The sequence below is a fragment of the Hippichthys cyanospilos genome, chromosome 12, assembly GCF_059441005.1.
Source record: "Hippichthys cyanospilos isolate Australia breed blue-spotted pipefish chromosome 12, RoL_Hcya_1.0, whole genome shotgun sequence".
NCBI classification, from domain to species: domain Eukaryota; kingdom Metazoa; phylum Chordata; class Actinopteri; order Syngnathiformes; family Syngnathidae; genus Hippichthys; species Hippichthys cyanospilos.
This window is the reverse complement of record NC_142380.1, coordinates 3,475,688-3,501,641: the sequence shown is the minus strand read 5'-3', so window position 1 is coordinate 3,501,641 and position 25,954 is coordinate 3,475,688. Positions and strand designations below refer to the sequence as shown.

Sequence of the window (25,954 nt, the reverse complement as noted above, 5' to 3'; positions counted from 1 at the left end):
AGACCTGACCGGGAAAATCGGTTTATCGGGTCAAGTCCTCCCTAAAGCAGATAAAAGTCTTCGCGCGGATGACACGGGCGTAACCCTCTCCAAGCTCACCAAAACACAGCATGTGAGCAGTTCATACCCTAGCAGTGACCCCGTGCCCTCTCATCTCAGCGCCTACCTCGCCTCAGGACGCCGGGACAGCTCCGGCCTCCAATTTTCGTGAGACATACCAAGCGGCAAAAGAATCTGGTTGAGGGGGGCAGCGTGATCACCTAATCTCTCCGAAGATGGCAGCACCTGTCAGGGTCCCCCCCCCCCAAAAAAAAAAAAATCCACATCAGCGTGGACTTGAAATATAGTCTTCTGTATCAGATGATGCCGACTTAACAGCGCTCATCGTTTTACACGGCGTGAATGATGGGTGTCCATAAAACTTTACAGACGCACTGTCATGGCCGCGTTCTGATTTGGAAAAACAGTGGCACCTCCAAAGTCAAATGCCCGCAAGTTAGGGTGTTTGTTTTTTTGTTTTGACAGGGGTTAACGTCTTTTTACACTTGTGTCACAAGTAATAATGTTGAAAACAGAGTCTGTTTTGAGGTTACGAAAGGCATGCAGTGAACATGTTTGCGGAGCATAAAAATATGCGGTCATATTACACGAGTTGCTGGATTCATATTAAGGACAGAACATCTTATTTTTGCCAAAAGGCCATTTTTAATCTAAAGTCATAGATCGTAAATGAAAAATAATAAAATACCACTACAGACAAATTTATTGAAATTACCACTGTGCATGTTTTGATGTCAGTTTGAATGGCAGTGAACTTTAAATTTTATATTGAAATTTTACTTGTCTTACCGCAAATTAGCTTCAAAATATATATGAAATTTTCAGAAATTTTCTGGGGGGGCACTTCTCCGAACGCGGCCATGTTTGTTATAGCTACGGACGATGGTAAATGCAGCACCTGCAGCACCTCCTGCTGTCCGGAGTAAAAATTGCTCTAAATTTTACACACTATCCCTTTAAGTCGCTTCAAAATATGGCTTCAATCAATCAAATATTTCCTTTAAAAAAAAACAATTTCTGTGGGAAATATTTGCAGTTGTAGCTGGGCTCTTGCTGCATTATTTGTACTATTACTCTGTCGCAAGAAATTTATAATCATGTTCATATGATCCAATCATGATTAAATACCTAAAAGCTTTATTTTACAGCGGTTAACGTCCTTTTACACTTTTGTGACGGTTAACGAACGTTCAAATATTTCACGAAAGCTCGCCCGCGCGGATCGTAAAAAATTATAACGTTGACAGCGTATTTATTTTCATTCATTTTCCGATGCTGTAAAATCCAAACAAAGCAGAACAGACGGCGTTCAACTTTAGAGGTTCCATTGTGTCGAAACACATTTCGCAATTACGCAAATGTTTAATAATTGGAGGGCCTTGGGTGGATGATGTCTTCCGAATCGTCATTGCCGCGTCCGTTCTCGCCGGAGAAACGCCAGAGTTTCCTGGAAACCCTGGCGAAAGAACCCGACCGCTGCGCGAGCCATCTGACCCAAATGAAACCCGATCGTCGGCGTAAGAATAGAGCGCCAATGAAAAGACACGCGCTCCGGCGATTCCTGCCTGACAACCAATCGAATATCTCACTCAGCTGTTCACGAGGCGGCCATGTGTGCGCGGAGGGAGGGGGGCGAGGCCGGGGCCATCAATCAGCCGGGAGGACGCTACAGTTGCCGCCCCGCGTCCAAGACGTCGGGACGTTTGCCATAGTGGCTTTTGGGAGCTTGTCCTTAGACGTGTCGCTGTTATTATTGTGATGAATCGCTCACGTCTCCAAACGTCATCCATCACTCTTTTTAAACGCCGCACTTTGCAGAAAGAAAATGACAAAGAAAAAAAAAAAAATGACAAGAAAATGCGAAAAAGCAAACGCCGTTTTTTGGTCGTTTTTCACGCGACAGAGGCGGACCGGATTTCTCTGGGACGGCGGCCAAAAGGAGGTCCAGTTTTTCCTCTGGCGCAAGGTCGTTTAAACTAAACCAACCATTCCTTTTAAATCCCGTACGGCATGGGCCGCGGCCTAATGTCTGACAGAAGGAACGTTGCTTTGCATGTAGCCCTGATTATTATCTACTACACAAATTGCAAGCAGCTGGCGTGTTCGCGGCTGACGGTCCCATAGTTTACGTCTTGAAACTTGGAATGTGGACAATTACCACTTTCGCTCGCTCACAAAAGACCCCTAATGCAGTTTACATAAACGGGCGGCCTGAGAATCTTACTTCAGAGGGGCGACGAAGAATTCGCTTTAGTGGTCCTGTTACACGCATGGCCAGAGGTGAGACAATCCATCAAGGATGGTACCGGGCGTTGTTTTACCGTGACTCTTCAGCTGCCTGGCTGCTCCCTCGCCCTCTGTTGTGATTTAGAGGTCACCGAAAGAGGAAACCGCAGAGAGGTTAGCCAGCAAACAGTTGGACTCCCAAAAAATTTAGGGAGTTTTTGCTGCCCATCATAATCTGATTTGTCACAGTGGAAGTTATGTTCCGCGTGAGTTATGCTGCGTCTGGGCGAAACAAGACCAAATGTGGTAGTGGAGAGGGGATACTTCGCTATACGCTCTCTACGACTATAGGGAAAATCAACAGTCAATCGGCCAATTATTTTTCTTCTTCGGGCAACGTTGCCTGGTGCTATATTTGATTGCAACTCAGGACCTCCCGGGTTTTCTAATCTGCATTATCTCAGTAGTAAAGTACATCACCATTGTAAATATTTGTGCTTTAAACTCTTTAAGGTCATATATACAGTGCAGGTCAAATATTTGGATGCAACTTCTCGTTTTCTTTATTTTCATGACTATATCACAGACAGCATAGGGCTGCACAATAATTGGCTGCCACGATTAATTAAGCTGATCCTCGACGATGTTAACATTTAAAAAGCCGGCTATCATACGCGGCAAATCAAGCACTTTGTCGTCCTACCACTAGGGGGCAATGTTTCCTATGTGTTTGCATGACAAAAGCTTCTGCTTTTCTCACCCGAATATATTATTTACCAATGTGAAATGGCATTGAGTTTCTCACATGATTCCTAATGTACACCGCTAGCAGTCAATCGAGACCCATTTTGAAAAATACAATTGGCAAAAAATTTGATTAAATTTGGTTTGAAATGGTTTGGAATTTTCACTGCTAACTGATTAAAAATGACCTTATAAGTAAATAATGTGCTTGGCTCTAAGTAGTTATTTTTCTCATTGGTTTGCACTCAGCAAGTTAGCTGCGTTGCTCCGTGTGCCAAATTTTTGCCATGTTTTGAGTGAATTGGTTTTAATTACTTACTTTTTTAGTTTACTTTTATTACCTGTAAGTATCAAGCCTTGAAGCCTTTTTAAATATTGCTTTTTTTTATAAAAAGGACAATAAACAGACATGTTTGACCAAACATGATGAATAATCATGATTGAAAATCATGAATTTGAATATTGACCAAAATAACCTGAATTATTATTTTGTACACGTATTACGATTACAATTGCAATTGTAGTACACTTACAATTTTTAATGGGTACTTTGAAATTTTAACGACATAATACCCAATGATAAAAATGAGTTTGACACCCCAGGCCTAGGGAGTTTATTACGGCATAGCAACACGCAGTAGCTGAAGTCTGGAAAAATAAAATAAACCTCAACATCTCCCAAAATGGAGATGAATGACTAAAATGGACGATTTTTTTTTTTGTCTCAGATATGTTTATACTTCTCAACGCATGTCACTAAGTACATTTGCAGCAACGGCTGTTTTTTTTTCCTTCATTTTTGCGGTGGCGGGTGGGGCAAGGATGCCACCCCTACCAATGGCAAACCAATGTATTGATTCAGACAGCATATCAGTTGAGCTTGACTCAATAGCGTCTCTGCTGGAAGCAACCAGGTAGTGCAATCCATTTTCCTTTTTTTTTGTCATCTAATTTTTCATGACACGTAGTCACCTATCAAGTCCAAGGTTCTCGTTTCTAATCCTAATATCGACTCCCTCTTTATAATGCGCGCTGGGAGGGCTTCTCTAATGAAAGGTGAAGAAAAGCATTTCAAGAGAGCCGAATGGGCCGAAAGGAGTCAAGTTGTCTTCTTGTCAAAAGCCGGTCAGCACCTCGCAAGTGGTCGAACAGTTTAACCTATAATTGCCACAATTAAAATAATACTCATATTAACAAAGCAAAAATTGCTTCCACATGCGAAAGGAAAGAAAAACAAAAACACATGGCACGACTTGGCCCGCAAAAGTTTGGCACCGGAGAGCTGGCACGTCATACGTGAATGAAGCCGGCGTATGAATGAGCGACGACGGCTGGATTTTCAGATGCCACGCTCCGGATGGAAAAAAAAAAAGGGGGGGGGGGGCTGTATATGCAGCACCCCCATGGTGCATGCTGGGAAAACCCTGACACACAAGCATAACTGTGGATGAAACAACTTTAGGGCAGTTTTGAACCAAAGTGGGATACGCACATACCGATTTTTAACCTCATAACAGATTTTTTAAATGGGAAAAAACTGTAGTGTATGGTGTAGGAGATAACCAACAAAAGATATGCGCATATATAACCATATCTTCACCGGCAATTGCAAAGCTAATCTACTGTAGTACCAAGAGTGACCTGTGAGAGGCAGAAGGGTGCCACAGGAAAGCTGGATAAAACAGCAAAGAAAAATGAAAAGTATGAGAAGCTTGAATATACTTATTTCTTCACTGCATTTTTTAGATATTTTCTATAACCACACTGCGGAATGTACAACTGGAGCAAAGATCTGGAAAAAGTTCTAAATGCATATTGTACAGGTAATATTTTAATTGGAAATTTCCCGATACAAACAGCACAACGTTGTTCTGAACTCAAATTCATTTGCATATTCAGTGTTTACCGACGTCTCGGACTCTGTTGCAGCTGCACCTAACATGAATTAGCCATGTGCTAGCGGCATTTGAATGCTCCATATAGGCTGGCAGGATATATGTAAATGAGTGAACACTTAGATGCTGACTCCTTTGAAAAAGTTGCCGTCCCTACTGATCACTTTTTAACAATCCATACTGACCCAGATTTGGAGAAGTAAAGTAATGCTGTTTTAAGCAGTTTAAATGAAAGTAAAATACAAATATTCACCATTAAACATTTATAGAGGTTGGTTGTTCACATGAAAAATGACCCCGCTTCGAGGTTTTATTGAAGTTCATAGCTAAAAGGTCAAAAGAGAGAGCGGGAGATGAGACGGGACGTTAACACAATACAAGGCGTTGGATCCCACACGCTGTCACAAGTGCTCTCTCAGGACACGGTGTGACGTCGCGGACGAGGGAACTACAGTAAATATTGTACATAGCGGCCCGACACGGCGTGACCTCTTTTGTTTTTTTGCGTGGAAAATTGCAGGGGTTGACATCAAAGTGGAAAGTACACAGTCGAAATCAAAATGTCAACCGTGCGCCCAATAAAAATCACTGGAGCCCTCACTCCTGTGATGAGGAGAAACACGGGAGACTCCAAAGTCAACACAATTTTCTCCCTTTACCCGAGACCACTCGCAGGTTTTGCCCTTTTGCCTCTCCGAGTCTGAGGAGCGCTGTTAAACGAGACCTCCAGCAGTATTACGTCTTTTTTTTTTTTTTCTGGCAATAGCAACCTCATGTCCAGTAAGTGCCCTCCCTGTGTCGTATTGATGTAGACGCCCGCTTCAGCTTGGGAGGAGTGATCAGAGGAGTCCCGCGGACATAATTGCACCGCTGACCCTGTGCATCGGTGATTGATTTCGAGTGTGACCGTGAAACGCTACAGGAGTTCTTGTACTTTTGATTTTATTGGCCACCGTGTCAGTCTGTCTGCGCGCTGCGGTGGAAGAGGAAAAGAGAAGGGGGGAAAAAAAAAAAAAAGCTGTATTGCTACACTATAAGTCTTTGTACATGCACACTGCAGGGAATGGACAGCGGTATAATGATACATTAGGGTTTGGTAATTGAATTCTTCTTCTATTTGGAGAGACAACAGTATACGGTGACTCCCAGTGGACCGGAATGATATGGAATATTATATCTAAATGAGGGTCATGATAAAAGTCAGTGTTGCAGAGATTATACAGATCGTTACTCATCTTGATATTGAGTTACTTTTACAGAAAGATACCGCCTCTTAAATCGTCTCCTTGTACCTCGGTTTCCCTCGTAATAGAGTAGGGGTGTGTAAACTATAGCCTGGAGAGGCTTTTGTTGTTTTCGTATCATGCAAATAATGCCATTGAGGAACTTAGATTACAATAAAAAATACAGTATTCAGAGGTTATTGCAGGATGTAGCTATTAAAATTGTCAAAAATCAAGGGGCATTTGATGTTCCGCTAATATATATATATTATATATATGTATGTATAATTGCTATATTTGCCAAAAGATGGCGGTAAAGCACTACTTTTGTGTTAGACGTTGCAATGGCCTGCGCAAATGAAGCTACTCTACTCACTTCAAAATAGCTCTCTGACACCAAGATGGCAAAGCAGTACGTTTATAATTAATAAGGCTTTTGCCTGAGATAGCCTGGAGAAACTTTTGTTTTGTCCTGTCATGTGAATATTGTCAAAGAGGAACCGTTATTTGAAGAAAAATGACAGTATTCAGTATTTGTAACATGATATTATAGCTATCCAAACGATGAAATTTATGGAGGAATTGATGTTCTGCTAAAATATGTATACAATTGTCATATGCAAAAATATGGCGGCGAAACAATACTTTTATGTTGGACATTGCAATGGCCTGCGTGAATGAAACTCCTCAACTCACTTCAAAATAGTTCTCTGGCACCAAGATGGCAAAGCAGTACTTTTACAATTGACACGTTTTGCCTTCTAATCATAGAGAATACAGCCAAAAAAAAAAAAAAAGCAAATAAATGAATGAGTATCAAATCATGCATCATGCAAATTATTTTTGGGGGGAAAAAAAAATCCATAAAATGAATGTATTTTCAACATAAAAATCGGCATAAAAATCTGCACGGCTACTTTTTCCACTTTTACGGAAAAACCTCATCCTTCCTTCCCGAACGCAATCATGTTGTCAGAAAAATATATTAAATTCTGTGCTGTGACCCCCAGCTGCGCTTGGTGAGGCCAAGCATTCAACATTTTTCTTCCCCGTTGCTTTGCTATGGATCCCACATTCTTCCGTTGGATGTTAAAATAACATCCAACAATACGTTTTTTGTGTGTCCTGATTCCGTTAGCAACAATTGGCGTTTTAGCGATTCTCTCTGACATAAACGTCAAAGTTCAATTAAAACGGCACGTCTGCCCCTCACTTCTGTAGGTGTGGGTTTGAATCTGCGTGTTCTCCCCATGCTGGAAAAGGTTTTCACAGAGGACTCCGGTTTCCTCTCCCGTTCCAAAAACATGCATGTTAGGTTCTATGGAGACTTGGAATTGTCTTTGGTTGTAAGAAATACTAGCCAGAAATGTATCGGCTAACGCATGTCGAAAGAACTAAACAACGTCTGAGCATGACTGCCGATTGTGTGATCTAGATTTTCTTTCCCGCGGTTCCCCCCCCGCTGCCGACAGGTCGCCTCGTCCAATCCGAGACGTGCGATCAAGCCAGCGAGCGATGCGGACAAAGGGACCACCGACCTTGATGCGTACGACCGGTGAGGCTGTCAATCAATCCGCTAGTTTTTTTTTTCAACATGCTATTAATTTGCTCTGAAAACATAACTCGTACATGTCGACATCCATCGAATCTTTGGATGAAATTCACCAAGCGCGCCATTAAGCCTAATCGCATATCATAATGCCATACAATTTTGCGAGTATCGATAAACCGTGTTCTAATTTAACACCTAATTCCCTTTAAAATGGTATAAAATACATAGTGGAAAACTGATCATAAATTGGCAGGAATTTGAATGCTGCCGAGTTGAAATTCCAAGTTTTGTACCTCCTGGAACAACTGAATTTACCCACAGTGAGCATTGAAAATTAAGACTCGGAAACTAGACTCTGAAACTAGACACAGGAAAAAAAACAAGAATTATACAGTTGCAAAAGATCTTACTAACTTCATGTGTCTTATTAAGCATTTTATTTAACCTGTTAAGAATGTCAAATACGTCTGTACTATGAAAAGTTATTCATAATTTGATTGACAGTTTTTGTAGGCCCAAACAAAAGTACAAAAAGTGTATGCAAGCTTGTAATATTTGGTGTTTTGCTCATTTTTTGGGCACAGGTTTCACGTGTGCGTTTCGTGTGTACATAACGGTGCGTCCGGTGCACGGGACATCTTGCAGACATTCAATATTTGTCGCACAAATTGGCGTAATTAGACATTTATGTGCGCGGGATTACAACAGAGGTTAACACCCTCCCCTCCTCGTCCACAGAGTGCACATAGTGCAATGGGGAAAATGTAAAACACTGGCTGCATTTTTCTCCACATTTATGCATACTGGGAGAGGAGAAAAACAGCACCGCGGTTTATAATTCCCCCGATTTCTCTGGAACGTGCGAGCAAAATGTCAACGAGCTACATAAATTCACATTTAATGGCCTTCCCGGGAGTTGGCCACATCGTCTGGACTTAAGGAACTCTCCGACTTTCATTAAAAGCCGCGTTATTCCTGGTTGGAATAGAACAACGTCCGACTAAGGGAGGGAGGCCGAAACGGGGCGACGTCCGTGTCGGATCTCGAGATTCGAAAAGAACGTGACACCTGCAGGTATCGGTTTGGTGCGGGGTTAGCCGTGTTTTATGTGGTGTCGGAGCTCGCTTGCGAAGGATTTGTCCACAATGACGGAATGTAGTAAAAAAAAGAAATAAAAAATGCAGGGTTCGTAAGATGTGCCGCATGCAGCAAAGCTACAGGGGGCGCTATAGTTCCTAAATGCAAGGCATTTGTACTTAAGTGAGATAATCTTGGGACGAAATTTTCCGCACAAGGCGCATAATAATCCGGTGCGTGTTATACTGTGGATAAGCCACGAATTTTAATTTTTGGGGGCAAACACTTAAAATAACTTTGTTATAAATATATTTTTTCCCATTACAATTTTTATAGCCTGTTTGAAAATTTGATAAGGTACATACGCAAATTTTGGATCAATTTATGCATGGACAAGGTGCAAAAATCGCATGTTTTTGTAAAAGAATATGTAATTTTATAAAACAAATCTAGAAACCGTAAATCAACAAAATATTGATTGAATATTGATTTGATTGAATCATAATTATATTGTTTTAAACTCTTCATTCATTTTGGCATTGATCTAAATGGTCTATTAGTAAAAACGACAGATATTTTTCCACATTTTTCACATAGTACTTTCCACAAGTCATCTTTATTCTTCATTTCTGGTTGTCTATTAATACAGTTTGATTGACTTATCTGATTGTTTTGTTGACAATCGAGTAGATGCGTAATACAGACCCAGCCATGACTATAGCTTCTATTCTATGTGCCTTATAATGCAGTGGGCCCTATACATGAAACCAGTTTTAAATAGGCCATTCATTGAAGTTGTGCCTTATAATCCAGTGCGCCTTATAGTGCGGAAAATACGGTACTATTTATATTTAAAATAATCTTCTGAAAATTTAAAGTGATATCAATTAAAGTATGTGACTACTGTAGTTATTCCCATATTTATACATGCCTCATTTATTTTCCTAAAGAGACATCAAGTGAACCTGTTCAAATATGAAAAAGTGTCTCATTCAAAGACAAAATTATGAATGGGTGAGTACTGGTACGAGCTATTGATATCGGTGCCAATACAAGCCTTAATTCAAGAGATCGATACTTGTGCCGATACAGTTCAGTTTTGGTCGTTTTACGATCACAAAATGAAAATTAGACAAAGGAAAAGTAGAAAATCAACAATTTCTTGCAGTTTTAAGGAAAATTGTTGGGATATATATGTCTGTCTTTTAAATTATCTTTTTTTTTTGGAAGGGGGATTTGATGCATCAAAAGTACATGTGGTCTTGGTATTGACTACTCAAGAATTCAATGCTCATAATGTTATTGTTCTGAAAAAGTGTTAAACACAGCTGTAAATAAAATCTGCTAGCTAGATCCAGACATTGCTGTATGGAAAAGCAGGAGTGGAGTCTCGGAGTGGAGTGCTTGAAAATGATGCTACAAAATAAGATTTTAGATGTTGTTTTATTTAGATCCAATGTCAAAATCAGATCCGACCACCCTAATAAAATTAGTGAGCTGCTCTAAAATTGAAAACGTACCGCTAAAGTATGCCATCGGCCTCGAAATCTGTATTGGCGAAATCTCACTCGTAGATGATCGAAATCGACGACAGAAACCCCGATCGTAACATCTGTAACCAATACGCGGGCTACCGTCTCACGCTTTGCACCTGGCCAAGTGAATACGGACGTTTGAATATGGATTCCGAGAAATCGGAGAGGAGTATATGAATCCTTGAGGGAGAGGAAACGGAAGGGGGTGTCACCCTCCGTCCAAAACCTCAAACTTCAAAACGCCCTTTTAAAAAAGAATAATAATGTATCTGTAGGGAGAAATGAAGAAGCTCCTGGTATTTGGGCGAAAAACAATGCTTTGTCTCGTAAATACTTTAATTTTAAGCGCGCAAGGGTTTAGTGACGCGAAAGGAATCTCGGGAGGTACTGGGGTGTAATTTAAACAGGCCACGGCTGTTTCGCAGACAGGAAATGAGAGCGGGGCTAGTTCCTGAGATGGGACTGAAATGGAGGTTTGGGAGCCGGGCCGGTATCAGAAAAGGGGAGGCTGTAAAGCGGGTAACAGTAAGGTCATTGAGAGCGCCGCTTCCCTTTTCTCATCATTTTTCGGGATCTCGGTTCCCACATCCTCGTTGGTCGATTCCGGCCGGTTTGATTCCAAGTGCGACATGGAGGCCGGAGCGCCTCCCGCTGAGGCCGCTCGCATTGGAGCCGCCCCGCTCTTATACACGCTGACCGCTTTGATTTCAAGCTCGCATCCGATGGGAGGAAGTCAAAACGCTTTTTTTTTTTCTTCAAATTTTCATCAAAAACAGGATAAAAAATACGCTTACTGCAGGTCTGAGACGGCCCGATGGCACACCCGTCTTTTTTGGCCTGCGGTTTTGATTTAAAACAGACATGCGGTACATAAATCAGAGCGGGGTTTGTCAGAGGAGCACGCGAGCCTGTTCTGGATTGTGTATCGGGCGTCCATCTTGGAGAGAGGAGCGCCAGCCCGCCAGATTACAGCGGCTAATCAGCGTGGTTATGTCTGAGAGGGCAGACACCTCAGCTCGCACGCGGCCTCCCCGTGTTTATTGGCGCTCGGTGACGTTGGTGGCGACGGGCGAGCTTGGCGTGCAGATGCGCTGCCAAAAAAGCGCTGATAAATGAAGCATGTTCCGAGCACTTAACTCACTCACTGGATGTCTCGCAAGCGCACGACTGGAAGGTTTTAGCGTGACAGGAAAACGTGTGGGAATCCAGGGTTCAACTCAGTCCCACTGTCGTTTTATATGAGAGGGAAAATGCCGGCGTGCCAACCAACGACGAGAGCCGGATCAGTTTGAAAAATATGCTATTTGCGTGTTAACTCTTTCGGTGCCATGGACGAGAATTCGCGTCTTTTAAAATGCTTACGTTGTGTGCCAATGACGAGATTTTTTTTTTAGTTGTATGATTTTGTAATTGTCTGCCAGTGCAGACCGAATATACCCGCATGTTTAGTCTCAAGATATTTATAGAAAATGGATGGATATTTGTTAGTTAATTAGCAGTTCGAAATCGAAATCAATACGTTTTTTGTCTCCCTTTGTTTGATAGTTTATTTTCGTGAACATAATACATTCCACACGATTCATATACAATCATAAATAAAATCACATGTACTGCGTATCGTATATAAAATTTACACATCACAAATTTACCCCAAATTTTATACATTCTATTAAATGTTTTTTTGATAATATATTGTTTTAACTTTTTGACCACGGCCATTCATTCACGTAGTTATTCCATAAATTGACACCTCGGACAGATACACACTTTTGCTTGCTGGTGGCTAGCAAAAAAAAAAACACAGATAAGGCGCACTGGACTATAAGCCACAGATATCAAAACACGAGGGAAAAAAATGGTAATAAACCTCTGACACCCCACATAAGCATGGGTAAAACATCCAATCAGAGACTCAAACCGAGATCTTGACGAATCCACGCAAACCGCTAGTCCACCACGCCGCTGCAATCTGTTCAAGCAAATTAATTTCTCGTGTAAAAACATCACGGCGCCGGTTGCAAGAGTCATGAAGCTGCGCCGTATTGGCAGTGAAACGCAAGGCCACATGGAGCAGCCCACCCCGCCGCTCCCTCGGCGCGCAGGCAAGAAAAACAGCCACATAAGTCCTTCCAGGCCTCCTATTATAAACAGGTGTCACTTTGGTGATAAAATATGACACGTTAATTGGCCGGCGAGATGCTTTGTCGGAGCAGATTAACACATCATCGCGCTCGATTTATTTTTATTGTGCCAGCATCATTCGGGGCGGAGGTCGCAAATGTCAGGAAAGTGGTAGCATCGGACCCGCTCTCCGGGGGCCGCGCGTCGGACCTTGATGGCTCACTTTGCTGGATGTTGTCTTGACGGATGACATCTGCACCGTGCCGCGGTCTCATTATGGATTTTTCTTTGGCTTTGACTTACACGTGTGCCACGGGAGTTGTGTAACCAGATGAAGCCATCCGGTAACTATGGCGATTAAACAACATTTTCATTTTTTGAAGAAGAATTTACTCTTTATTAGGTAGACCTGTAAATTTTAATATTCCGTTACGGTATGCTGGCGCGTATGCCTCATGGTTCTGGGTTTGAATCTTGAATGATCCTCAAATAAAAAGATTAATTGATGTATTAGGAACCAGTTATTTTTTTAATCTGTATATTATGGGCACATCCAGTTTAGGATATATGTATATTATGTATAATGTTCTTTGGATTGTTTGTATACAGAGGGCATTGGGCGTGGGGGGGTGGTAAAATCAAAAGGTAAGCAGAGCTGCATTGAGTTTTGTTGATCATATAGGAACACAAGCTAAAAATGCTTAAAATTGCAGGTGTTTTTTATATATTATATATATATATATATACACACACACACACACACACACACACACACACACACACACATACACACCGTATTTTCCGCTCTATAAGGCGCACCTAAAAGCCTTATTTTTTTCAATATTGAGATTGGGATTGGTAGGTGTGTAATGAACTGATAAAGTAAGCATTACCTGTTTCTTTTGTGTGTTTACAGTTGAACAAGGATGCTCATATTGACATTGAGTTATGATACTGTTGAGAGTTTAGAGTTAATATTTGAGTTATTGTTATTACTTTGAGTATTACTATATTGTGATTGAAAAAGTTTGAAAATATGTCATTAATTGAGGGTGCATCTTATAATGCGGTGCGCCTTATAGTGCGGAAAATACAGTGTGTGTGTATATATATATATATATATATATATATATATATATATATATATATATGTGTATGTTAAAATCAAGACTGTACGCAGGCTTAGTCAGACAGCAATTGCAGAAGAATCCAAAAACGTGTTGTAAATGATTATTGCACGCCACGCAGCTGTAGTTCACTCAACACGACGGCACGCTACAAACTGAAAGTATGGAGACCCTTCACGGCGCACCACAGAGCGGGGGAGCTGACATGCGGCGGTCTCGGCAGGCCCGCGCAGGCTGTGTTTATGGACACACCCGGCACTTACCGTCTGTTTCTTATAAAGGCTATCAAACGGGGGGAGCACCTGTTTCCGACACTTCCACTACACGCACACGTGTTTTGCTGCTGTGTTCAAAGAGCCCTCACGGGAGGGCCAACACAAACGGGACCGCTTTCGGAGCCGCGGGAGCAAAACGAATAGAGCTATTCGGATTAATCAGGACTGTCGTTTTTACAGTCGGGAACTTTTATTTGAATGTCTCGTGATAAGGTTTTCATCTTTGTTCAAACAAAAACACATTAGCTTTGTTATCAATGACATTCATGTCAGTGATGGGCAGTCAATATTGTGCTGGTGACAGGGGATGAGGGCTAAGTGATAAGGATGAGCGGGAAAATATTTTCAGGAAGGCATTCATTTATTATGTTTTCTTTTGCGTTTGGCAAATACGACTGCTTGAATAGATAGAGGACTGAAAACATACGTGTGAACAAATGATAAGGTCCAAACGCATAGGAAGAGAGCAGAAGAACACAAACAGGTGATCCACTGTTTGTGTACTTTTTTTTTTAATTCCTACAATGTAAACTTCTTTCCTATGAATCGACGTAAGGTCGAACACGGTGGAATTTTACGATGTCATTCAAATGCCCCTCCCCCTGCTTGTACCATCAATAAATCAAGAAAACTTGAAAATGAATAAATATCATGAGTGGAAGTCCAGAATCAAAGAACTCTATTTTTTTGTGGTAACCGATTTGCAAGCATTTACCCGGAAAATGTTGAATATTGAAAATGAAGTAGTATATTTTTCGCACCATATGGTGCACCGGAGCATCTATTTCCGTACTTAACACATACACAGGGTCCACCGTATTAAAAGGTACGTGTTGCATGTGTCACGTAACCCGATTATCGCTGCTAGCATACGTACGGTTTACCAAAGTCGGACATTTTTATAGATTTTACCACTCACACACAAGACACAAACAATTGTAGGGTACACTGACAATTTTTGAGAAAATTAAAGGCTTTTTTTTTTTTTTAAATTACAGAAAATGCGGTAAGCTAACTGCTAAAATGGGGTACATAAATACCACTTATCAGGCTAAATGAGCTTCGGGTCAAAGTCAGCAATGGCCGCATTCTCAGATGCCTCTACAAGATTTTTCTAGAAATATACAGTGCCGAAAGTTGTAAATATTAAACCTGTCATTAGAATTAAAATAATACAAAGAGTTGACAATGTCGTTAGCAGATAAGCTAACTTAGCCAAGCCTTTCGCCTTTTTTTATTTCTTCTTTGTATATTCCGTCTGTTTGGATGCCTTGCTGCATTATGCTACCCCTTAAAGGTCAGACTTGGTACTACATCACAGACCTCATTCTAGGAAGACGACTGGGTTTTGTGGTGTGCAGTGTTGGTCATCTTGAGTACACCAGATGCTGTGAGGAGCATCAAATCACATTTAAAAAAAACGGTAAAAAAGATGTTAAAAAAAATGTGAGCATATCTATCCCAACACTTCGGCTCATAAATTGGATCATGAATAGTCATCTATGTCTAATTATATTTTGAATTTGTTTTGGTACCTCCATTTCATTCAGCAACTTCAAAAGATAAGATTGTGTCATATAATCTGTTTTATTTCTGCCTCATTTCCATGAAGCCACTGACGACAACGCACATCCATATAAAACCAAACAAAAAAAATATGTACGACAGCAAAGAACTCACTATAACACATTTCGGCAAGGAGTTCCAATTAGTTTCCTCTTAATCCGAAAAGAAAAATGAACCGTTTCTGTAATTCCATCAAAAAGCATTGCTTTCGCTGATTCCTTCAGAAACCCTGTCAAAATCCGACATCGCCCCCTGAAATTTCTCGTACCCCATTTGGGAATCGTTAGATTAGATGGTTGGGAAACTACAAAATAGTTATTAAATACGCGTACGCCGCCTAAATATTTGTCTGCCTGGGCTTTCAACTTTGGAGGTTACACCGTATGCGACACCGCGTCTCCAAATGTAATAATCTTTCACGCTGAGAGTCCACAGAACTTTCCAGTAGTTCTCATGTGTTCTGTACATCCCCCCCAACCCACCAGGAGGAGTCACTGGCTGGTTAGCATCCCATAAAACTGACTCCCAAGACCCCCCTCACCTCAAATAAACGTACAGTACATTCGCTCCAGCGCAACCGGACTTAAAGCTGACTCGGCGGTTTTGCAGCGAGAAGGTCGCGTCAAGGTCGAGCGATGCGTGCGTGCCTGCTCTCCCTCATTTTTGCCGCTCGCCCTCGCTATGTGTCACAGTCTGAGCGCGACACACCGCAACAGAACAGAACCTTGTCACGGCGGCGGCAAAATGGGCGTTTAGCGATGTCATGTCAGCAGACCGCATTGTTTTCTCGTGTCATCTGGATGTCATCAGCTCTTTACTCGCTTTTCTCACTCGGCACCGCGCGGGGTTAACGGCATGAGTCGCCCTGTGGACAATTACATGCACCGCGCGCGCACACACACATGCACTCAGAAACATTCAGACAAGCACACATTAAGGCTGCTACCTCCATTCTCCTCCCCCCCAGGCCCGGGTAATGAAAACAAGATGTTTGACGCTCCTACCATGGTAGGAGTGCAGCGAGCTCCCTCCTCCGCCTCCTGACCGCAGATCCTCTATAAATACTCTTACGACTTTCTTGAATATGTGACGAAAATACATTTACGGAGAGTTTATGGGCACACGCGCGGTTGGGCCGAGGTGCACAAGTGACAATGAGCGCCCGGGCCGAGCGAGGTGGCGTCTGAGGCCGGCGTACCGTTTGCGTACTGAGGGTAAACCGAGTGCTTCGATAAAAGAAAAGCCCCGCGCGCTTGCACCTGATCTTCATGTCTCAATTTGTAAGCGATTTTGGTCACCAATTTGCAGTATAAAAACGCCCGATAGCCGTCTTGTTTACAGCAAAAAGAAAGGCTCGGGCATAGTCTCCACGTAGCTGGGGTTTGGGTGATAAATATCCCCGGTTTGGCCTATCTGCTATTCGTGCTATTTTTTTTTGTTTGTTTTTTTTATTTTTAATTCAAACCCAAGGTCTGAAAAACTCTAAATTGGAGATTTGACAAATTCTCCGGATCTGCGTTTGTGTCCACTCTACTTTCCGCCAAGGACGCAGTTGACATTAAAAGACGGAACTTCTTTCTGATTGGACAGATTTTGGCGACAATACTGCCGCCTAGTGGCTTGACATGCTTGTAAATGAATAAAACTGCACTGCGGATTCGTTTTTTTTCCTTCTCACTAAACAAAGCCATGTTTAAATAACGGTTTTAAATAGCCCTGGTTGTGTATAGACAAGGCCTCAGTCCATAGCTTCCTATTTGTTTTTTAGCACCTTCTATTTTAGCTGGCAGTATTTTAAGGTGGTGCATCTGTGCGTGTGTCCACTGGCCCCACCATAAATGTGATAAATTAAGTAAAACTTGTTATTCTAATGTATTATACGCAAACTAAACTGTAATTCTCAAGTAATTGAGACCATAGGAGACAAATATGATTCTGAGCTGAATTTGGTGCAAAACACCAATTGGCGGTTTTTTATAAATGTTAAACAAGTTAACATTCATATCTGTTGGGCCCAAAGGTTATTTGCTGAAGAATCAAATGAAAAAAGGAGAGTAATAGTAGTAGAAGAAAAATAAAGAGAAGAAATTAGGCTGACTGTTGAGTGCAAGAAGAAATGGAAGAATTTAAGATATGTTTTGAGTTCAACGGCTAATTGGCTAACAATTTGTTGTATGTCCATGACTCATCATACAAAGATTTGTGCTTAGAGTTACTGAACATTTTTTACATTTACGCGTGAGGACCAACTGTCATCTGCTAAAAAATAAAATGAGGAAAAAAGAGGCAATATTAGTAGAAGAAGAATTCATGCTAACTAAGTTCAATAGCTAATCGGCTAAATTTCCGTATTAGGTCTGTGGCTGGGCCAAACTGGTGTGATGAGAAGGAGGAGGTGATTAGAACATTTAACATTACAATTGGTGGGCCCAAAATGTATTGGCTGGGAAACAAAATGGAAAAAAGAGGAAATAATCATAGAAGAAAAAGAAAGAAGAATTTAGGCTAACTCTTGAGTTCAATAGCTACTGGCTAGTATTCCCTTACACGTCTGTGGCTTGGCCCAACTCCGTGTTGACCACACAAGCATTTGTGATTAGAAATAATAAACAAGTTGAACATTTACGATTGCCGGACCCAAAGGTTATCTCCTGGAAAATATAATAAAACAACGAGAAGAATCCAAGCTAACAGTTTAGTTCAGTTTCTACTTGGCTAGCATTTGTGGCTCGGTCCAACTGTGTTGAGAGAATGTACAGTATTTAATAGGAATATTAAACATATTTAACATTCGCAATTTTTGGTCTCAACTGTTATCTCAGCAGGTTCGATCATTTTTAACATTACCTACGAGGCAGAATAACTTTACAGAAACATTTGATAGGCTAACCGTGCCTTTGCTAACAATCAAAACGTGGCAAAAGAAATGATGTGTGTAGCCTGCTTTTACTATGCATTCCATGTATCTAAAGGTAACGGATTCAACTGTTTTTAATTCATGATTCCAGACACCTGCAATCACTACAAAAGTACCCTTGTATTTATTACCCAATAAGACAGCGCTGAAGCCTAGTACTTGTTAAACACAACATGACGTTGATAGAATAGAGCGTAGCACAGGTGTACTCAACGTTATGGCCTTAGAGTTTGAACAAATAGAATCCAAGCAAACGTGACTACCGTGTAACACGTTAGAGTGTGCAGCCTCACACAAGCGTGTCGTCTTTTAATGCAATTATAAACCGGAGCGGCGTTCATCCCCCCCGAGAGGAGGCGCGCGACCCCGTGAGAACACTCAGTACCTGTCGGAGGAAACCTGGCTTTGTAATTAAAGCGAACGTGTGGAACTCACACGTCCGCACGCGATGCGGAAAACAGACGCGGAGGTTGATAATATATGCATGATGGGAAGCAGCTCCGGATTTTGCGAACGCTTAAAAATGTGGACTACAATATCGTGGTTGTCAAATTGACATGACTGCGCTCGCTAAGCACTCATCTCCAAGGGATTTATTATGGAAAACTGATTTTTTTATTGTTCTATGCTAATGTCTCTGGAAGTGCCCGCCCACCCATCAAGCTGAGATTAAGCAGCTGAGTAAATGTTTTTTTTTTCTTTTTTCGGTCCATCTTGCTCTGAAAATTTAGAGTAATTTACAAAACAACTGCCCCTATAACTGGGATTCCTCTCCATGATCAGCTACAGTATGTGGAGGGAATATCCAGGATTCCTTTCAAGCAACAACTGCTAGCCTACACTGTAACATTTACTGCTACTAGCTACTTGCTAATGTGGGAGCGACACAAAGAGGGACACCGAGGAAGACTATGTTTAAAGAAAGAGGGGGTACGTACCAAATACTTTGTTCTGGTACGCATCTGTGTAATCCACGAAAAAAATTACCGTATTTTCCGGACTATAAACCACAGGCATGTAAACCGCAGCAGCAAAATACGAGCCAAAAAAATGACTTTTGTCCCGTAAAATGTCCGCACTGGACTATGAGGCGCAGGTAATAACATGAGATGGTACATGGAAGTTTATAATTTTTTTTTGTTATTATTTTGTAATTGTCTGCCAATAGCAACATCTCTTTAACAGACTGTACATGCCTGCATGTTTAGTCCCGACATATTTATAGAAAATGGATGGATATCTGTTTTTTTTTTGTCTTGCTTTGTTTGATAACCTCTGATTTTTTGAGTAATTTTTGAACACATTCTACGTAATTTATATACAATCATAAATACATGAATAAAGTCACATTTACTGTGTAGTGTATATAAAATGTACACATCCCAAATGTACCCAAAATTTGATACATTCTCTTATTCAATTTAGACATATTTTTTTTAAATAATATATTGTTTTAACTCTTTTTGATTCACATCTTTTCAGTTCTATTTGATTGTCAACTGACACCTCAAACAGATACACACATTTGCTTGCTGGTGGCTAGCAAAAAACAAACAAAACAAAACAAAAAAAATGGACTATAAGATGCAGGGCTCAAATCATGAGTAAAAAGTCGCCGCTTATAGTCAGAAAAATACGGTATGTGCACCTCTGTAGTCACTATATATACACACACATACAGGTATCCATGATTAAATATTAAATCATATTGTGACTATGTGTCTGATCCCAGCAATCAAGAGCATCCGTTTTACATGAAATCCAGTATAACCAACAGAGATCGGAGCCCAGGTGTGCGCAGTAATCACGAATGTGCATGTGAGCGCATGCCTGTGCGAGCACTGGTGTGTGACGTGCGTGCGTGCCGGCCATGATTGACAGCGCTGTTTTGAAAGCTGTTTCTACACACTTTAGGTCAAGCGAGCATCTCCATTAGCTCAGTGCGGCCATTGTTCAGCGCTTCTTGACATGTCCGAGCCCCCAAACCCACTTGCGTTTTAGTCGTCGGGTTTCCGTCAGCGGCTCGCTATGTGTAACGGCCGATTATCCACATTGTCGCTTTTGCGTTCGCACCTGTGACACCGAGGTCACGGGGGTCCGGCGAAAACCAAATGGTACGCCCCCGTTTGCATTCGAAGTCTTTCAAGGGATTGCCAAAGTGTTCTGCAGAGTGCTGAAAATTTTTTGTGGTTCTCTTGTATATACCCCCATAACAACACCCATTTTTTTGTCAAAACAAAAAGATCAAATGATGGGAGAGGTTAAAATATTTCCCGTTAATAATGGCTAGATATGTTGGGAAAGTTGCGAAATGAAGCAACAAAGTTGTTTTACCTGATGCCCTAGTATTGGGGTCTGCAAACTAAGGCTCCAGGGCCGCATGTGGTTCTTTCATCCTTCCGACATGGATCGAGGTGTTTTTGGCGAAATTCTCACTTGTGGCTCCCAGTGAGGTTGTTTTCTGTGGGAAACAGTCAAAATGGATCTTTGAATATTAACCGTTCAGTCATTTTTTTGCAAAAAAAAAGCCCCTGGGTCATTTTGACCGGAGGTGTGTCAAAAATGCATGAAATGTAAATTCAATAGCATATTTTAAACAGACGCTGCTGAGTTAATTTCTCAGCAACAGCAAGAATGTCAATAAAATAATAAAATTGTCAGATTTTATTTTTGTGTGTGTAACCCAATTAACCAACAAATCTTGAAATTCAATTTTCCCCCCCCACAGAAAAAGCAGTAACATCTATGTGCAAATATGACCTACAATACTGAACTTATTCAGAAAAAAAAAGTCAACTTTCCTCTTAGGAATAGTAGGAAAATGGGTGGGTAATTTTGGCAAATTAGAGAATTTATACAAAAGAAACAGTCAGGAATTTTAAAACACACTACACAGCACAACAAAGCAAAGGTCTTGTCCCACAATCCTCATTGGTAAATTCAACCAATGTCGGACAATTGGTTAAGTGTGCTATAATGCTTTGACATTTGTGACCAGTATTTTGAACCAAAAAAAAGGCTTTTTTTTAAGGAACAGGGAAACAGCTTTGAACTGTAATTATTGTGCTTTGGTGCTTTTGTTTTGCTTAGCAACAGAATTCAATTCAACTCAAAATGACCTTTTTTTTATCTCTGTGAGTTAATAGCATTTATGAACTGAGATTCAGTTATTGATGGGAAAAAAAGTATTTATTTGAGGGAGGCATTTCTATATCTTCACATGCGCCACATCTTCTAACCTAAATACTGCAAGTCATAAGCACATGGTAACCCGTACTATATATCACACCTGCATTCATTGTTGAGGTGCCCTTGTGTTTATTACCGTGACAGGTCAAACGCAAAAGTGGAATTTAGTGCTTGTAAAACAAACGTGACATTGATTGAAAGTAGAGCGTCACCGTATCAACTTTCACAACAGCTCGGGCGCCGCTCGCCCCCCCCAACCCCCACCCACTCCCGAGCCACAATAAACATGGAGAAACCTCACCTATACCATTTGTACCACGGTGGAATTTTACGCGGTAAAATATTCTAGATTGTTGCCAGAAGCGAATTTCGCTTTCCCGATGTGTAAATTTCACGTATCCCTCTGAAAAACAGCAGACCTTGAAGGCGACACGTAAAGGTGTTATTTGAATGTATAATACGAAAGGTGCTGAATGATCCCTGCGAGGATGGATGTCAAGACGGAACATTCGCCGCCAATCGCCATGGCAATATTTCATAACAAAAAAAAAAAAAGAATGTGAGTAGAAGAAGGCAATGTTGTATGAATGGCTGAATTTAAACACCTTAATGGCTCTCCGAGCAGCAACTTGGCAACGGCGGGACGCATGAGTAATGCCCACGGCCTGGACGCTGGTTCATTCAGGAGACGAGCAATAAACGACTCAAGCAAGGGAAACTTTTTGGATTTAAACAAGGTAGGAAGTCCATTTGCTTTGCTTTTGGGGGTCCCGGAATGGAAATAATAAATCGTGCAAATAGACGGTGTTTTTCAGGTCTGCGTTTAATGTGGCACAAATGGACTACGGCGATGGAGGCACAACATGACACATTTTTGGTTAGAAGTTCATAGAGGTTTCTTTGATTTCAAGTGCTGTGTTTAAATGTTGACCTGTGTGCTTTAACTATTTCTTCGCAACTTTTCACTTCTTGGCTATGAATATAAAACAATCCACTTTAAACAGTAGGACATGAAAAGTGTATCTTTGGTATGCTTATTATACTTTTATTTTGAAGAAGATTCATCAGTGAAGTCAACAATAGTACTTTGTCCCAAAATCAACTTCAATTGCTAAGTATACTGAATAAAGAAGCTTAAAAAAAATACTTAAATTACACTGAGAGATTGTGTTAAACAACACCTGTTGCTTGCGATTAGCAACAGCTCCGATTTTGGTGACTAGCAGCTCAAGCAGCAGTGAACAGTTTTAGATGCTAGCCGCATTAGCAGCTAACAGCACTTAACTGCCTCTTATAGGCTGATTTCAACTTGCACAGTTGCCGTTCCTACTGATCACTTTTTACTAAACAAGGCTCACTCGAATGTGCTGTTTTTGACATTAAATTGAATCTGACGTCATTTTATTTGATCAAAGAAACAATTTGTTTAAAATCTCACTGTTTCTAGTGTAAAATAGTCTGCCAATACCGCTGTCTAAATTTAAGTTAAAAATACGTATAACCTGTGGAAGTGGAAATGTGTTTGTTTTCCTTCTGTATTCAAGCAAAAATATGTTTTTTTTCTCAATTTGTTTTTATTCATAGCAAACTATTTCAAAGAGTTTTCGGCCTGGTATTTGATTGTCCAATTATTTACTGTTTATAGCACGAGTGTGTACACTAGAATGTTTGAACCAGAGCAAAAGTAAAAAAAGGATCAACGAGATGTTACTAAATGATAACTTTGAACTTTGTCATGTTTTATTAGTTTTCGACTATCATGTTAGCTATGCTAGTTTCACCTATCACGTTTGGATGTCAATTAGCGCATGTTAAAAGGCGAACAACAAAAAACTAATTTAACGATTTTAACAAGGGAGGATCTTCTATTTCTGTTTTTGGACGTCCAAGAAAAGGAAAAAAACGTTTTGTATTTTACATTGAATGTTTCACGGATAGTCTAAGGCCAGCAAAAGGGTGGCAGGACTTAACCGAATCCAGATTTGAGGTCAGTAGTTCAAAGATGCCTCTTTGACTTCAAGTGGCACATTCAAACGTTGACCTCCTCAATAACTCCGACCTCGCCTGCAGCTACCAAAAAGTCACAACCTGCGCGCTAAACATTTTCTCTGAAGTGACACATTTTTCAAGAATTCCTCAATAACGTCCATGTTTCCTTCGTTAAGCAAATCCTCATGTTTACTTGCCTCAACCCCTCTCGTTTTTTTCTCTCACTCACGCTTGGAAGTTCTCCCACTGAAGGGACAAAGTGCGTCTCTAAGTTCACGTAGCGCCTCGGGCGATTCGAGGAGAACATGAGGTGGGTGACCGGCGTTGTAGACGGCGTGTGGGAGAAAATTGCAGGGTTGCCGTCCACACAGGGAAATAAGAAAAGGCTTGAGAAAATACACAACAAACAGGAGGCGGGTCCCCGGGGGCCCATCCCGGTCGCTTTCAGCTCGAGGTCCTCATAGACTTGAGTGTGAGAAAAAACCTGAAGGTCACAGGACGGATCGCGCGGGCGGCTCGGAGACCGGCGGCCATATTTCTTTTAAACAACTGGCAATAAAATGCATTTGGAAACATGACCGAAAAAAACGCGTTGTTCGCCAACCGCTGCGGTTATTTGTCATTTCCACTCATCATTTGCGAAGCTGGCTGATGCTGTTTGTTGTAAGATATTTCAAACCGTGACACGCATTGTATAACAGCCGCAAAGTACGCCCGGTTTTATCGCTAGGGAGTGCAGAGCTGCATTTCTTGGGATAAGTAAGGTATTAAAAATGACTCAAATATATTCGCCACTCCTTGAAAATATGCGCATGCTAACACGCACACGGCAAATCAACAGGAGGCCGCGATTGAAAAGGTGCTGTCAAGATTGGAAGAAAATGACGGAAATATTTTTAGTAAGTAAGTAAACGGATGCGTTTAGGGAAAACGAAATGTGAGCATTTGACATCAGATTTTGCCAGATTTTTAGCTGTACTGCTCATCTAAAGGAAATTGATTGGTAGAATATTGCACCAACACAACAGTAACACGCTCTGTTCGCAGTGGTGAACAGAGTAAGGATTTCACTGCGTGGGTTCATTATATACATGTGACAATAATTCTCTACAATTTGCAAATATGTTCAAACGTGCTTGAAAAGAATAAAGCCTAAAAACATAGCTTTTTTTAGTTTGTTCGTTGGACATATTTTACATTTATGTCAAGGGTACGGACGTGTGCATATACAAGTAAAAAAAAAAAAAAAAAAAAAAAAGTCCTATCTTGCAATAGTTTATTTGTCATCTTTGGTTTTGTTTTGTCTGTTGTGCATATTTTACCATAATGCCACAGATTACTGTGGAAAAAAAAGCTTATTTTTAAGCTTTGGTTAATATTGTAATACCATAAAAAATAAGTAAACATTGTCATTCAGTCATTTTTTTTCTACCCCTTAGCATTATGGGGAATAAAACTATCGCTAATTACTAGCTAACATGTGAACGTTGCTAAACACGTTTGTCGATTACATTTGGACATATTGCAAGTACGTTCAAACAAATTCGCCAGTCAAAAAGTTAAAAAGTGACTTTTCCAAAAAGTTCACAAAGATATGAAGATTATTGTATCAGATTGGTAAAAGATGAAATCATGGTAGCATTGTAGCATTGACGAGCGGGCAAGCATTTGTTATTTTATTCATTATTATTATATTATATAATTCTGTTTATATATGTTTTATTTATTACATTATGACATACATGCATTAATATATTTTATTTATGTATTCATTTGCTTATTTATTTACGGGTTGTTGTTGGTCCTGGCCCACAATAAGGATAACGGACGAGTCATCCGTCTGGGTGCAGAGTTTAAGGACGTCACAGGGCGGAAAGACAAATTTTGCCCCGGGCAAAAATCAGACGAGCGCTATGGATGTTCTCTAGCCTCTAATGAAGTTCCTGTCTCGTATTAGGCTGCAGTGAGGGCAAAGAAAAAGGAAGTAAGAGAGGCTTCAAGGGGAGGGGTAAGAGTGGAGTTATCTCATGCTAACTTAGTTAGCCGACGGGATACAGGAGAAGGGTCGAGACCCCTACCAACGTCCCCCGAGGGACACCGAGAAGTCGACATTCCTGAGGAACCCGGGCGAGCTCCCTCGGAGCGTTGGCAGGGGGGTGAGGAAAAGGGTGAGAGAGAGATTCACGTCCTTTCCATTCAGCCTCCTCGCAGAACAACGAACGCACAAACGCGCTCTTCTCATCGCTTCCACATTTTCCGAGCCGTCAAACTCAAGACATCATCGGTGACTCATAAACTCACGCTGACCTATGCACCACTCATTCCTGCCGTTATTTATGAAATATTTTTTGGGCAGCCTTTCGAAAATAGCCTCTCTCTCTCTCTGCGCTACTCCCCTTGGCGAAGTCATTTCCAGTACAGCGGCGGCTGGCGCCTGCGGAAGTCTGAGGAGAAGGAG

General features: G+C 41.1%; 1 long non-coding RNA gene across 1 annotated transcript in view; it reads right to left on the bottom strand.

Moving 5' to 3' along the window:
- LOC148414423 (uncharacterized) overlaps positions 1–20,781 on the bottom strand; it is a 96,548-nt gene extending 75,767 nt beyond the window's left edge. The window contains exon 1 of the long non-coding RNA XR_015867381.1: positions 20,653–20,781. This is a non-coding gene — a long non-coding RNA (uncharacterized LOC148414423). The remainder of the gene's footprint in view (positions 1–20,652) is intronic.
- Between the last annotated feature and the right edge of the window lie 5,173 nt (positions 20,782–25,954).